This window comes from Nycticebus coucang, chromosome 10, assembly GCF_027406575.1.
Source record: "Nycticebus coucang isolate mNycCou1 chromosome 10, mNycCou1.pri, whole genome shotgun sequence".
Lineage (NCBI taxonomy): Eukaryota > Metazoa > Chordata > Mammalia > Primates > Lorisidae > Nycticebus > Nycticebus coucang.
This window is the reverse complement of record NC_069789.1, coordinates 38,366,670-38,374,080: the sequence shown is the minus strand read 5'-3', so window position 1 is coordinate 38,374,080 and position 7,411 is coordinate 38,366,670. Positions and strand designations below refer to the sequence as shown.

The window sequence follows — 7,411 nt, the reverse complement described above, 5'->3', positions numbered from 1 at the left end:
GACCCAACAAGAAAAGAAAATAATAGACCAATATCACTAATGAATATAGATGCAAAAATATTCAACAAGATTCTAACAAACAGAATCCAACAACATATCAAACAAATCATACATCACGACCAAGTCGGTTTTATCCCAGGGTCTCAAGGCTGGTTCAATATACGTAAATCTATAAATGTAATACAGCACATAAACAAATTAAAAAACAATGACCATATGATTCTCTCAATCGATGCAGAAAAAGCTTTTGATAACATCCAACATCCCTTCATGATAAGAACACTTAAGAAAATTGGTAGAGAAGGGACATTTCTTAAATTGATAGAGGCCATCTACAGCAAACCCACAGCCAATATCATATTGAATGGAGTTAAATCGGAATAATTTCCACTTAGATCTGGAACCAGACAAGGCTGCCCATTGTCTCCATTGCTCTTTAACATTGTAATGGAGGTTTTAGCCACCACAATTAGGGAAGAAAAGGCGATCAAGGGTATCCACATAGGGTCAGAAGAGATCAAACTTTCGCTCTTCGCAGATGATATGATTGTATATCTGGAAAATACTAGGGACTCTACTACAAAACTCTTAGAAGTGATGAAGGAATACAGCAGAGTCTCAGATTACAAAATTAACATTCATAAATTGGTAGCCTTTATATATACCAACAATAGTCAAGTTGAAAAAACAATTAAGGACTCTATCCCATTCACAGTAGTGCCAAAGAAGATGAAATACTTGGGAGTTTATCTAACAAAAGACGTGAAAGATCTATATAAAGAGAACTATGAAACTCTAAGAAAAGAGGTAGCTGAGAATGTTAACAAATGGAAAAATACACCATGCTCATGGTTGGGAAGAATCAACATTGTTAAAACGTCCATACTACCCAAAGCAATATATAATTTCAACGCAATCCCCATTAAATCTCTACTGTCATACTTTAAAGATCTTGAAAAAAACAATATTTCGTTTTATATGGAATCAGAAAAAACCTCGAATAGCCAGGACATTACTCAAAAATAAAAACAAAGCAGGAGGAATCACACTACCAGACCTCAGACTATATTACAAATCGATAGTGATCAAAACAGCATGGTACTGGCACAAAAACAGAGAAGTAGATGTCTGGAAGAGAATAGAGAACCAAGAGATGAATCCAGCTAATTACCGTTATTTAATCTTTGACAAGCCAATTGAAAACATTCAGTGGGGAAAAGATTCCCTATTTAACAAATGGTGCTGGGTGAACTGGCTGGCAACCTGTAGAAGACTGAAAGTGGACCCACACCTCTCACCATTAACCAAGATAGACTCTCACTGGATTAAAGATTTAAACCTAACACATGAAACTAAAAATACTGGAAGAGAGTGTAGGGAAAACCCTTGAAGAAATTGGGTTGGGTGAGTTTTTTATGAGAAAGACCCCGCGGGCAATTGAAGCTGCTTCAAAAATACACGACTGGGACTTGATCAAACTAAAAAGCTTCTTCACAGCCAAGAACACAGTAAGTAAAGCAAGCAAACAGCCCTCAGAATGGGAGAAGATATTTGAAGGTTATGTCTCCAACAAAGGTTTAATAACAAGAATCCACAGAGAACTCAAACGCATTAGCAAGAAAAGAACAAGGGATCCAATCGCAGGCTGGGCAAGGGACTTGAAGAGAAACTTCTCTGAAGAAGACAGGCGCACAGCCTCAGACATATGAGAAAATGCTTATCATCTTTAAACATCAGAGAAATGCAAATCAAAACTACTTTGAGATATCATCTAACTCCAGTGAGACTAGCCTATATCACAAAATCCCAAGACCAGAGATGTTGGCATGGATGTGGAGAAAAGGGAACACTTTTGCACTGCTGGTGGGAATGCAAATTAATACATTCCTTTTAGAAAGAGATAAGGAGAACACTTAGAGATCTAAAAATAGATCTGCCATTCAATCCTGTAATCCCTCTACTGGGCATATACCCAGAAGACCAAAACTTACCATAACAAAGGTATTTGTATCAGAATATTTATTGCAGCCCTATTCATAATTGCTAAGTCATGGAAAAAGCCCAAGTGCCCATCGATCCACGAATGGATTCATAAATTGTGGTATATGTACACCATGGTATATTATGCAGCCTTATAGAAAGATGGAGACTTTACCTCTTTCATGTTTACATGGATGGAGCTGGAACATATTCTTCTTAGTAAACTGTCTCAAGAATGGAACAAAAAGTACCCAATGTACTCACCCTTATTATAAAACTAATGTAGGACCTTCACATGAAAGCTATAACCCAGTTACAACCTAAGAATAGGGAGAAAGGGGAAAGGGAGGGGAGAGAGGGTGGAGGGAGGGGAAGGAGGGGGAATTAATGGAATTACACCTGCGGTGCATCTTACAAGGGTATATGTGAATCCTAGTAAATGTGGACTGTAAAGGTCTCAGCAAAATAACTAAGAAAATGCTACAAAAGCTATGTTAACTAATGTGATGTAAATGTGTCAAACGATCTATGAACCAAGTGTATGGTGCCCCACGATCATACTAATGTACACAGCTATGGTTTAATAAAAATAAATAAATAAGAAAAAAACAATCTCACAAGCCATCTTATAGAATTGGAAAAAGAAGAACAATCTAAGCCTAAGCTCAGTAGAAGAAAATAAATATACAAAATCAAATCAGAGATCAATGCAATTGAAAACAAAATGATCAATCAGAAAATTAATGAAAACAAGGAGTTGGTTTTTTGAAAAAATAAATAAAATAGATAAACCATTGGCCAGACTAAGGAGGAATAGAAAAGTAAAATCTCTAGTAAGCTCAATCAGAAATGATAAAGGGGAAATAACAACTGATCCCACAGAGATACAAGAGATCATCTCTGAATACTACCAGAAACTCTATGCCCAGAAATTTGACAATGTGAAGGAAATGGATCAATATTTGGAATCACACCCTCTCCCTACACTTACCCAGGAAGAAATAGAGCTCCTGAACAGACCAATTTCAAGCACTGAGATCAAAGAAACAATAAAAAATCTTCCAACCAAAAAATGCCCTGGTCCAGATGGCTTCATACCAGAATTCTATCAAACCTTCAAGGAAGAGCTTATTCCTGTACTACAGAAATTATTCCAAAAAATTGAGGAAGAAGGAATCTTCCCCAACACATTCTACGAAGCAAACACCACCCTGATACCAAAACCAGGAAAAGACCCAAACAAAAAGGAGAATTTCAGACCAATCTCACTCATGAATATAGATGCAAAAATTCTCAACAAAATCCTAGCCAATAGATTACAGCTCATCATCAAAAAAGTCATTCATCATGATCAAGTAGGTTTCATCCCATAGATGCAAGGCTGGTTTAACATACGCAAGTCCATAAACGTTATCTACCATATTAACAGAGGCAAAAATAAAGATCACATGATCCTCTCAATAGATGCAGAAAAAGCATTTGATAAAATCCAGCATCCTTTTCTAATTAGAACACTGAAGAGTATAGGCATAGGTGGCACATTTCTAAAACTGATTGAAGCTATCTATGACAAACCCACAGCTAATATTTTACTGAATGGAGTAAAACTGAAAGCTTTTCCTCTTAGAACTGGAACCAGACAAGGTTGTCCTCTGTCACCTTTACTATTCAATGTAGTGCTGGAAGTTCTAGCCAATACAATTAGGCAAGACAAGGAAATAAAGGGAATCTAAATGGGAGCAGAGGAGGTCAAACTCTCCCTCTTTGCTGACGACATGATCTTATACTTAGAGAACCCCAAAGACTCAACCACAAGACTCCTAGAAGTCATCAAAAAATACAGTAATGTTTCAGGATATAAAATCAATGTCCACAATTCAGTAGCCTTTGTATACACCAATAACAGTCAAGATGAGAAGTTAATTAAAAACATAACTGCCTTCACCATAGTTTCAAAGAAAATGAAATACCTAGGAATATACCTAACAAAGGAGGTGAAGGACCTCTATAAAGAAAACTATGAAATACTCAGAAAGGAAATAGCAGAGGATATTAACAAATGGAAGAACATATCATGCTCATGGATGGGAAGAATCAACATTGTTAAAATGTCTATACTTCCCAAAACAATCTACCTATTCAATGCCATTCCTATCAAAATACCAACATCGTACTTTCAAGATGTGGAGAAAATTATTCTGCGTTTTGTATGGAACCAGAAAAAACCCCGTATAGCTAAGGCAGTTCTTAGTAATAAAAATAAAGCTGGGGGCATCAGCATACCAGACTTTAGTCTGTACTACAAAGCCATAGTGGTCAAGACAGCATGGTACTGGCACAAAAACAGAGACATAGACACTTGGAATCGAATTGAAAACCAAGAAATGAAACTAACATCTTACAACCACCTAATCTTCGATAAACCAAACAAGAACATACCTTGGGGGAAAGACTCCCCATTCAATAAATGGTGTTGGGAGAACTGGATGTCTACATGTAAAAGACTGAAACTGGACCCACCCCTTTCCCCACTCACAAAAATTGATTCAAGATGGATAAAGGACTTAAATTTAAGGCATGAAACAATAAAAATCCTCAAAGAAAGCATAGGAAAAACACTGGAAGATATTGGCCTGGGGAAAGACTTCATGAACAAGACTGCCATGGCAATTGCAAGAACAACAAAAATAAACAAATGGGACTTCATTAAACTTCTCCTTCTGTACAGCTAAGGAGACAATAACCAAAGCAAAGAGACAACCTACCCAATGGGAAAGGATATTTGCATATTTTCAATCAGACAAAAGCTTGATAACTAGGATCTATAGAGAACTCAAATTAATCCACATGAAAAAAGCCAACAATCCCATATATCAATGGGCAAGAGACATGAACAGAACCTTCTCTAAAGATGACAGATGAATGGCTAACAAACACATGAAAAAATGTTCATCATCTCTATATATTAGAGAAATGCAAATCAAAACAACCCTGAGATATCATCTAACCCCAGTGAGAATAGCCCACATCACAAAGTCTCAAAACTGCAGATGCTGGCGTGGATGTGGAGAGAAGGGAACACTTTTACACTGCTGGTGGGACTGCAAACTAGTACAACCTTTCTGGAAGGAAGTGTGGAGAAAACTCAAAGCACTCAAACTTAGACCTCCCATTTGATCCTGCAATCCCAATCCTGGGCATCTACCCAGAAGGAAATAATCCTTTTATCATAAGGACACTTGTACTAGACTGTTTACTGCAGCTCAAATTACAATCGCCAAAATGTGGAAACAGCCTAAATCCCACCAACCCCGGAATGGATTAACAAGCTGTGGTATATGTATACCATGGAATACTATTCAGCTATTAAAAAAATGGAGACTTTACATCCTTCGTATTAACCTGGATGGAAGTGGAAGACATTATTCTTAGTAAAGCATCACAAAAATGGAGAAGCATGAATCCTATGTACTCAATTTTCATATGAGGACGATTAATGAAGATAAAGTTTATGGGGGGGAGGAAAAGCAGAAAGAGGGGCGGAGGGAGGGGGTGCGTCCTTGGTGTGTGTCACACTTTATGGGGGCAAGACATGATTGCAAGAGGGACTTTACCTAACAATTGCAATCAGTGTAACCTTGCTTATTGTACCCTCAATGAATCCCCAACAATAAAAAAAAAAAGAAAGAAAGAAAAAAGAAAAAAAGAAAATTTAGTTGTGCTTGATTTCAAACCTGATTGTGGTACTTGGTCTTCTTACTATAATTATGTAAGTTAGATCAATATCAAGTATGTTTAAAAAATGTTAGTGAAAAAAAGAAAAGAGTAGTTGTCTCTGTTAAAGTTGTCTCCTTTAAGGAATATTTTGTGAAGACTCAATAAATATGACTTTCATATTTACCTTGCAGGGGAGATACCATGATCATGAAGGTGGTTTTCCCAGGGTGAGGCTTATCCATTCCACTCTGGATGTGCTGACCCCTGCGATTTCCCCAAATGTGGGAAACTCGACTGCATAATTTGTGGTAGCAGAGAACTGCGTTCGCGCTTTCCCCTGGGAAAAAAAAATAAATATGGCTTTCTAGAGTAGTGCTATTGAATAGAAAGAAAATGTAATCACATATATAAATTTATATTTTCTAGTTTCTTAAAAAAGTAAAAAGAAACAGATGAAATTAATTTTAATAATCTATTTATTATATCGAACCCAAGATATCCAAACTATTATTTTAACATATAACCATATAAAATGAGATATTTGATGTGATTTGGGGGGTACGAAATTTTGAAAATCCAATGTGTATTTTACACTTCTGGCACAACTACTTCTGACTAGCCACATTTCAAACACTCAGTAACAACGTGGCAAGTGGCTATTAGGACACATAAGCATGTCCACTATGTTAGACAGTGCAACTCTAAAGAATTACAGTTTAATTAATTAATAGAGACTATTATAGACTTAGGTATTATTTTAATTAATAGTTACTGTACTCAGATTGAATTCCAAGCATCTTTTTAAAATTTTAATTGTTGGGAATTCATTGAGGGTACAAAGAACCAGGTTACATTGATTTTATTTGTTAGGTAAAGTCCCTCTTATAATCCTGCCCCACCCCCAAAAGATGTGTCACAGATCTTAACCCATCACCCCCTCCCTCCTTTCCCCTTTTCTATCCTTTCCCCATTCCCCACTGTATACTAGGTCATTAATTGTCCTCATCTCAGAATTGAGTGCATAGGATTCTTGCTTCTCCATTCTTGTGATGCTTTACTAAGAATAATGTGTTCCACTTCCATCCAGATTAATACAAAAGACGTAAAGTCTCCTTTTTAATTGATGAATAGTATTCCATGGTATACCTATACCACAATTATTAATCCATTCCTGGGTTGGTGGGCATTTAGGCTGTTTCCATATTTTGGAGATTGTAAATTGAGCTGTGATAAACAGTCAAAAGCAAATGTCCTATGGTGAAAGGATATTTTTTCTTCTGGGTAGATGCCCAGTAATGGGATTGCAGGATCAAATGGGAGGTCTAGTTTGAGTTCTTTGAGGATTCTCCATACTTTTTACCAAAAAGGTTGTATTAGTTTGCAGTCCTCCAGCAGTGTAAATGTGTTCCCTTCTCACCACATCCACCAGCATCTGCAGTTTTGCGATTTTGTAATGTGGGCCATTCTTGTTGGGGTTAGATGATATCTCAGGGTGGTTTTGATTTGTGTTTCTCTAATAATTAGGGATGATGAGAATTTCCCCCATATGTTTGTTAGCCATTTGTCTGTCTTCTTTCGAGAAATTTCTATTCATCTCTCTTGCCCATTGATATATGGGATTGTTGACTTTTTTTGTTGCTTGAGTTCTCTGTAGATCCTAGTTATTAAGCTTTTGTCCTATTCAAAATATTCAAATATCCTTTTCCATTGTGTA

The 7,411-nt window shown here is 36.6% G+C and overlaps 1 non-coding gene across 1 annotated transcript; it reads left to right on the top strand.

The window, feature by feature from the left end:
• Positions 1–5,873: 5,873 nt before the first annotated feature.
• On the top strand, positions 5,874–6,037 carry LOC128598047 (U1 spliceosomal RNA). The gene has a single exon (XR_008383556.1). It is a non-coding gene; the product is annotated as a U1 spliceosomal RNA (small nuclear RNA).
• The last annotated feature ends 1,374 nt before the right edge of the window (positions 6,038–7,411 follow it).